A 9,124-nucleotide genomic window follows, 5' to 3' on the forward strand; every position below is an offset into this window, starting at 1 on the left:
ATTCCTGAATGTACAACAGATTGGATCTTCTACCCACACTGGATTCCCAGCACTGAGCAAGGGGACACTCTGTCACACATGCATATGGAGATTCCTGGAAGATGAATGTAAACCAACATTTTGCTTGAGTACAATCAGAGCCAAACTGTACTTCATCTCCTCTGGTTGTGCCAGGATCCTGATGAGAGTACAAGCAAAGTCAGTTCCTCGGTACAGGATATTTTTCACCAGAGTGGTACAAAATTTACAGTCATACGATCTTTTCTGGCTGGATGCCCTTCTCAAAGGATGTCTGGGAAAAAAAAAGAAACAAAAAAGGAAGTAGAACACGTTCCAGAACAGGGCATCTCATGAATTTGAATCAGATCAATTTCATGTAGTCTTACATCCCTTACTATCTAGGGAAAAGTGGGGGAAAAAATCTAACTAGTAGTTGCACTAACAAGTTAGTGTTTATTTTTATAAGTGCTAGGAAGTGTTCCTATCCAGGGGCTGCTGCTTTATGCCTTTACTTCAGTACCTGCAATCTACAATGTTTCTGTGGAAAGATCCAGAGTTTGATTCCTCCTAGTGATGCATTTCTGTGTGGCTAAAAAAATCACTGTGGCCAGGGTTCTCTGAAAAATGACATTGTAGGGAAAAATCCCTACACCTTAATTTTAAGTGTCAAACATTTGGGCTGTATTGCATGAGAGGTTTTCCTTTACTAGGGAGTAGATGTGATCCCAATACAAAATAGAAGGAAGTGAGCAAACACTGAACACATGCATAATACAGGTAAGCAATCTGTACTGGTTACTACCAATGAGTGAGCAAAAATCCCTTGACCAGTTGCTCCATTAAAGCAAAACATTATTTAATATTTGGTCTCAGTGGACTTCTACTTAGTAGCATGTTCCATCTGATTTCCCTAAAGTAGTTGGCAGTAGCTGAAAGAATTTGTAGTTTCACCAAATCATATAACAGAAAATGACTTTTATTAAAGAAAATTGCACTCACGTGCACCATGTGAACTCGGTACTGCTAGTTGGCATAGTGACACAGAAAATTATGCTTAGTTACATCTACATCATGAGATACCTGGAGCAGGTCATCTGCTGATATCATGTATAATGGAGAGCTGCTTAGGATACTGCTGATGGAAGTGCAACACAGACAAACGTGTGTGTATGGACTGTATGTCCCTTTTCAGAATCATTCTTGTTTTCACAAAGATATTCTGACTGTTCTGGAAGTTTGAATTTGGTTTTTCAAAATCACCTGGAAGCAGATGAACTACCTAAGATAAGAAGTCACATGGAGAATTCTGAAACCAAAGGTACTCTGCTACCAAAGGAGGTAATGTGTTCACATGCTGGTTCTTACACTGTCTTATCTTCTGTACATATTTTTATTTATGCAAAGGCGCTGGATCTCCTGGACCAAATGATAACACTCAAAGCGACACATTAGCACTTTTCTCTCAAGGAAGCCCCACAGTGTTCAGTGGAGCTAGTTTTGGTCTAAGATACCATACACTATGTAGATAGGTACCATAGTCATATTGCAAACAAATTGTCTCCAGTATTGTGCGTAAACAGTCTCTTCCCCCCACAAATAGTACAGCTTTTCAGCTTTGCATATTAAAAACAGCATGTGGATTAATGAGACCCAGAAGTTTTTGAAGGTTCATTTTAAGTAAGTAAATGTAATCAAAGCTTTTACTGACAAAAAAAAGTACTTATAGATGTCACCTTTTCCTTACAAATGTAAACTTACTGTACAGCTCTGATTCCAATTTTTCCTCTTATTTTGCAAGAAGGAAAAAACAACATGGAAATTAGAGAGTTAGAAAAACCCTTTGCTTAGGTACTGCAAAATGATGGGTATTGGTCTCCCTGTGCATGGGTCTGAGCCTTTTGTAGTACTTTGACATAATAAGGTTAAACAAACAAAACCGCACTCTTGACCATTCTGAGAAGCTGACCCTTCATTTTTCCCCACTGTAATTTTACTCCTTCACCACCACTCCTTTCACGAGGAGGCAAAGATTCAAACACCCAAGCTGAAGGGAAAAGGGTCTTGGGAAAGCAGCTGCCTGGAAGATTCTCTTCATTTTCACTAGAGCTGTAAAGCATCAGAGGTTTCCATGGCCATGCTTTGAGCAGCCATGAGAAAAGTCTATTTCTGTTTTTTCTGGCAACAGGTGTTATTTTGGGGCCAAATAAATTTATGGGGTTTTTGTTTTGTTCTGTGCAAAAGGCTTGTGCCTCTTCCATGCAGGAGTACCCTTATCAATGGATTTTTGCCATTTTACTTCTTTTTGCAGCAAAATTTCACAGCAGCTTGGTCAGAAAGTGAAAAAATCCTCAATCATTACTGAAAGGTAGCCAAAAGCTGATCTAGAGGTATACAGGGCCAAGAATAATTTAAAACTTTAAAAATCTCCAGCCAGTGATCTGCCATCAACCCAAAGTTTTTAGACCTGATGGATCTCATGAAGCTTGGCTCTGGGAAATAGACCAGCTTGTTTCTGTGATAGTGAGTGGAACGCGATGGTGGAAGTAATCTGCAAAATTCAGAAAGACAGTGATCCAGGGATTTAAAACATCACTGTGCTGCTTGTACCACCTCCTATGCACAGTTAAATCTGAGATGATCTGTTTTTCCAAGGAGATGCCATTCAGCACTTGTTCACATGTCTTTCGGTCTAGACTGCTGTGTTTTATATGTATTTGCATTGATGTATGTCTGGGAGAATCAGGATAACATAGTGCTGGAGACACCATCTCTGTGGCTCTGTAACATTTGGGAAAAATTGAAGCTCACGAGTTCACAGTACTTGCTTTGCTTTTATGCACACAACACATGCATATATGCGCTCATCTATTTTTTAATGCTTACTTCTTCCTTTCGCTTTTAGTTCGCTCTGTGGAAACATCTACAGCAGGGCACATATACTGAATCAGTCTGAGCTAAACTGAAACAAACAGTGGCATTACACTGGCTTTTGATCTCAATCAACATCCTGTTGAAAGGAAATGTTGAGACATTTCAGGGTAGGGAGTTGGACCATATCATTTATTATTCATTTCAGATAAGGAAATCCTACTCCTTTCTTGTGATATTCTGTTCAAACACAGTGGGTTTGCTGCTAAATCTATAGGACCGGTTTGAGTATGTTCATAATTTTCCCTGCCTACATTCTTTTATGATTAGGAGAAACATAGGCCAAATTAAGAAGACTCAGAATAAAATTGAAGGTTTCCCAAATTCAAGAAGATTAGAGTCAGTCAATTCATTTCACGCAGAGAGGTCAAAGGTAAACTGTCACTTTACTGAATCTATCCAAAGTTGGGGAGGAACATAGTTTTCAAATTCAGACATTTAGTTTAGTCTAATTTGTTCCTATTCATTTTTAATTAATTTTTTTTTTCCTCAACGTTGAATTTGCTCAGATTAGTCTAACTTGCACAGTCTAGCAGTGCAAACCTTGTCTAGCTTATTCTAGGAAGGAAATGTACAATAGTGGGTAAGTAATTCTGTAATTCTCTATTTACAGCTTGAAGAGTTTGTTTTTAAAATGGAACATCCACATAGATTCATCTGTGTACTTATATTTTGGGCCCAAACACTGCACTCATTATTAGTTTCCCGTTCTTGTTTGTCTTAATTCAAAGAAGAGAAACAGCAGCAAGATGGAGAATGGGACTGAGGCTGCGGAGATCTCTGCTCAGGTTTTTTGGGGAACTAAGAGACAGATGAGCAAATCTTGCTTGAATCTTGGGTCAGCTTATCAAAGGGATTTAATGCTTGTTTATTTCTGCAGGAGTGAGCAAAGCACTTGCATAGTTTTGAAGGTCTGGACTTTCATCCCCCTTCTACAAAATAGTGGTTATAATAATGCTTTCTTTGGCTGACGTGTCCGTTTAAATTGTGTTAGTCACTGTAGACATAGCAGAGAGACAATGGGAACTCCCTTTCAGGGCAGAAAGTACTGCAACAAATCCAAAATCCACTGAAATCATGCAAAGCTTTTTCTAGCTTGGATCATGCCCTGTGTGTTTAAGATCAATTTTCACCTAATATTTCCTATCATTGAATCTGGGAGAACAATAAAGAAAGGAGCGTAGAAAAACAGCCTGGACAGTTGCAAAGAGAATTCTTCAGCTAACACATTTCCAAATTAACTCTGGCAATATTTGCTGAGTGTTAGTTCTAGCTCTGGAAAAATGTTGTGGACATGCAAAAGGCCAACTAAGCATCTCACACAATGTCATCAAAGAAGCTTTTTATTATCAAGCTAGTGGATAAAGTTATTAAAATATTGCTGAATCTACCATGTACGGCACACTGGAGTCAAAACTGAGCCAGTCTCTGACAGTCTGCATTAACCACTTCCAGGCAGTAGATTCCAAATCTGCGATTCTTTATTCTTCTGCCTCTGATTAAGGTCTTGGATCCATACGACTCACATTTAGTTGCACTCTTCTCAGTTAAAAACACATATTTAATCAAGCAGTGGCAGCCACAGCTTGCACAATCAAATGTTCTAATGAAAGAAAGAAGTAGTAGATGCTGCCAGCAGAGCTCATACAAAGCATGCTGAAAAGGGAGGCAAGATGTTGGCTGGAAAGTTTCTTTTTCCTTCTCTTTAGTAACCCCTTCCCTCTCCTGTTGACATTTTCTAACTCTGTAGAAGCTGCCAAATTGCAGATGGTTGCAGGGCCTGTGGAAGGAGAGATTGGAACAGTAACAAATAAGACTGACCTGATTATTCAGGCATGGTCAGATATGATGCTGAAGTCCATCTTCTGATATTTGCTGAGTGCTCTACATACCAGTTCTGTGCAGAATGCAGTCAAAAATCACTGCATTCCCTTTTGTCTCCTCTGATGGTGCTCCAGGGGCTGCCAGGTGCTTTGGCCTTCAAAGACATTAGATACCTCAAACACAGTGTCCCGTGGAGAGCAGTACCAAATCTAAAAACGTTTGCATACACAGTCATAAGTATAGATATCTTGTTACCATGTTGTTCAGTTCCTATGCAGCCTTTATTCTGTTTAGAGGAAGATGTGGTGCTGTATGCTGAGACCTGTATTTTTAGCACTGTAGACTGTGTATGGAAAACAAGCAAAGGGTCATCACAGTGTTGCCAACAGTTGGTTCCAAGATTCAAGCTGAGTTCATGTTTCTTATCATTTCCGATGCTTTTTCATTGAACGTCTATTCTGTAGAAGATGTGTGGTTATCACTAAACATTTAAACACAGAAAGGGGAGTGGGATGCTGAGTCATTGGCAGGAGACAATGAGCTCTCCTACCTCCATGACACTAATATAACTCCCCTTCCAGGAGCAAGACCACTGCAGTGTAAGCCCTGCCTGCCTTGCTGGTTGTTGGCGGTAATGTGTACTTTAGGACAAGGAGAAAAAAGTGAACAAGCAGAAAACCCACAGAAGTAGGAACTTGAGTTAATTGTGAAATAGTGTTTCTAATTTTCCTGGTCCCATGCACTTCCTAAGCATTGATGGATTGGCCCTTCTGTATTTTTTGGATGGAGTACAATGCCATTGTTCCTACTTTGTAGCTGGAAAGCAGAGGCACAGAGAGACCTGTGTTTTAAGGGCACTGACATGTAATTCCAAAGATTCCTCATGGGAGTTTGGTTTCCAAACCAAGTTTCAGCATCTGGCCCTCTACTGTCTTTCCTCCCTCCCTAGCCCAACTGAGATTGCAGGGTGGAGGAGGAAATTGAACAATATCTCTCACATCCACCAATACAGAAACATCCAGCCATCCCCACCATCAGAGACTGGGACTTGGAACTTGGCTTCTCCTATAGTTACAGCTCTTGAAAATGTTTTCAGCTTTAAGCATAGCTAACCTGCATTTCTTTCTCAGGGGTGCTTACTTTAAGGACATAGATTATGCACATGTTGAAAATGTATATATTTTTAAACTATTTTTCTTCCATTTTCTCTATTTTAAGATGTAAATGTGAATCTCTGATCTACCTTCTTGACCTGGATCATTTCATGTTCTTCTAGTCTTGTTCCTTTTCAGTACATCTTTTTTATTCGGACTACAAGAACTGCCTCCAAATTTTCATGTACTCTTTATGGTGAATTCTGCCATGTCTGATTATACTTTGAGTTGCCTCTAATACCATACAGCCCTCCCAAAATAAGCAGTATGCTTTGGATAAGAAACTCTCCATAGATTATCAAATGACTCAGAGCATATTTCATACTGTTCTCCATCCTCCACTTTTTATATTCTGGTATACATCAGCTATTTTCAGCACTGCTGCAGAGGTCAGAGGTGTTCTGTAGCTCTCTATGCCAACATCAAGTTATTTCCTAACAAGGTTGCCCTGAGCCATGTCTGCACAATGGAATGGAGACAGAGCAAGCACTGACCTGTCACTCTGTAGCTGTCTCTGAGAAACTCAGCGGTGTTTAGTTATGAATTAGAACCTGGGTCACAGCTAATGAGCCCTGCAGGTTCACTTGGTGGCTCTGAAAGATGATTCTTCTAGAAGCTCTAGACATTCACATAGGGGCAATTCAATTGCTATGTCTATTTGTTACTCCTGTATACACATAAAGAAGAATCATCTTTCATTTTAGAAACTGGTAATTTTGTTCTGTATAGCAGTGGGCAGCGAAAGCTAATGAGAGGCTGAAAACCATCACACAGACAAAATGACCTGTCTCTTTCTGTAGATAAATATAACTTGCATTGAAGTCCATGGGAGTTTTGCCAGTGACTAGTAGAAACACTAGATGTTCCTCAGGGACAGATAAGCAGTAAAACTATTATAGGGAAAAGCCCAGCTGAAAGCTGCAAGTCTTTCTTATAAGACATTCACTGTCTGGGCTTGCACAGCTGCTCAAGAGCAGCCCCCAGACTGACCCTAGAGCTGATCTCTCCTGGTCCAGCTCCCTTCTGCATGAAGCATCCCTAGCCCCGGCTCTGGTAGTGGCAGATCACAGGCAGAGAGGGGTCAGTCCTGTGTCATGCCAAGGAAAAAACATCCTTAACTTTTTCTTAAAAGGACTATGGTGCAAGAGACACTTCTGAGCCTGAGTTCAGCCTGTCTGAAAGAGTAGGGATGATGCAAGTTCAGCCTGGACTGGTAAAAAGCAGGTTGGTCTATGTGATACAACCCCATTCAAAGCTGCTAGTTTACTCCTCACGTAAAGCAGAACCCTCTCTTCCACCAGAAAGAAGTTAACAGCCAAAATACACAAATCCAGTACACAGAATCCTGCTGCTTAGCACAGTCCATTGCTGTGATTCCTGACTTGATTAAGAAGTGTTTAAGTGGGTAATTTCATTTCAGCAAAAATGAGCCATTATCTTAGATAACAAGAGATTACTTAGTGTTCAGCCAAATGTAAGATTCAGAAAAAGATATTCTTTAAAACAGGGTAGACAAAAGGAAGAGTGTGGGATGCTGGGAAATTGATTAGAAACATCGCAGTACTAATGGACATGTATTTAACATGGAAAATACAAATCTATGGAGCCAACAGGTCTGGATAGTGCCAGCCACATACAAACACACACTGATCAGAACTTGTGAGCATGAATAATATACAACATTAATTGAGATAGACAGGGCAATTAAAAAGTTGTCCTTGTACTGAAAGATCCTGCTGTAGGCAGAATCAGAGAGAAAATGTCTCTGGAACTGTTGTAAATAAAATAAGGGTAGTTACTGCATCTCCAAATGCTCTAGTGTAATTTTCCACACCAAGAGGCATCCTACACCCTGCATTTCTTATAATTGTGTAGGCAAATATCAAGAGACACTTTACAGCAAAATGAGATCAGTCTTCTTTCAAATGATCTCATAGGCTCAATAAGTTTAAGAGATCAGCAGTAATGCATTTCTGAGTGAGTAAGTCACAGCAGTGGTACTAACTATAGTCTGGTATTGAAAGTATTGTGTGTGACCTCCTTCTGACATTGTGTTTACATATTTACCCTGGTGATGATATATACATAGCTGTGGGCATTTGGTGCCTATGGGCCTCAGTACTGCCTGTGAAACTGGATAGTGCAACCAGAAATGGAGGAGGAGGACGATCTCACCCATTGACCATGAGATCCTAGCACATCTGATGCCTATGTGGCGTGTTAAAGATACAGAGTCTTAAGAAGCAATGACTTAGTAATGTGAATTCATGCTTGATGTCAGGTTAATCACTGGACATCCCTTATTAGACATAGGACATGGTATCTGTCCTTGTTGTGGGTATTTGAGTACTACCAGGACTTTCCATAGTGGGGGGAAAATGACTTTTGGCTTCTGAAGAATGGCAGCATCCAAATGTCCATCCCAGTTATATACAGTTTCTCTGGAAATGAGGATGCAGATATTAAGATCTCTCCAGGACACAGTTGCATCCCATAATCTCATTAACCTAGAGGTATAGATTAATAGTAAGCCAACCTCATGTATCTCAGAAGCAAAGATATTTGGTGATGCAACTTTCCTATAATGTTCTGATTGATGTTTTCAGGCCCTGGCTTCCAGCGTCTGTAACTCACAGACAGCAGTGAGCTTCTACTCACCAGGTGATAACTGTGTCTAAGAGATAAAATCATCTGTTTTTATTTTTGATGCCACGTGTTTTCGTCTTGACTGTCATCTATTTCTCTCACTCTCACAGTATTGTTTGTTTATTTCTCTCCTTGCCTGGCAGTTGAGAAAAAGCTAATAAGGCACAAGTGGCGTCTTCCAGTTTGCCACTTTGAGGAGGCAGAAAGGAGCTTTACACTACTTGCTGCAGCAGGCAACCTCCATACAGATACAAATGCTCTACTGTGTTTTGCTTCTCTGCTTTTCCACTCCTGACAAGTCATCCTCATGACCTGTCAGAAAGCATTAACTGCTCTGGAGAAACCAGGGTTGTAATTGTTGCTATGTAAAATAGATATAAGAAATTACAATAATTGCCATTGTGCTTACCATCATAATGCAATATAAGACTGAAGATTTTCCTTAAAGCTTTTAAATCTCTGCAGCTCCTGCTTTTCTCACAGAGGCAAACACAGAATGAAAGATAAAACTTGCCCTTTTCTCATTGTTAATTATTTCCAGCACTTCATTTTTGAAAAGGGAAAATTGCTGA

Source organism: Coturnix japonica, chromosome 3 (genome assembly GCF_001577835.2).
Source record: "Coturnix japonica isolate 7356 chromosome 3, Coturnix japonica 2.1, whole genome shotgun sequence".
In the NCBI taxonomy this organism is placed as follows: Eukaryota; Metazoa; Chordata; class Aves; order Galliformes; family Phasianidae; genus Coturnix; species Coturnix japonica.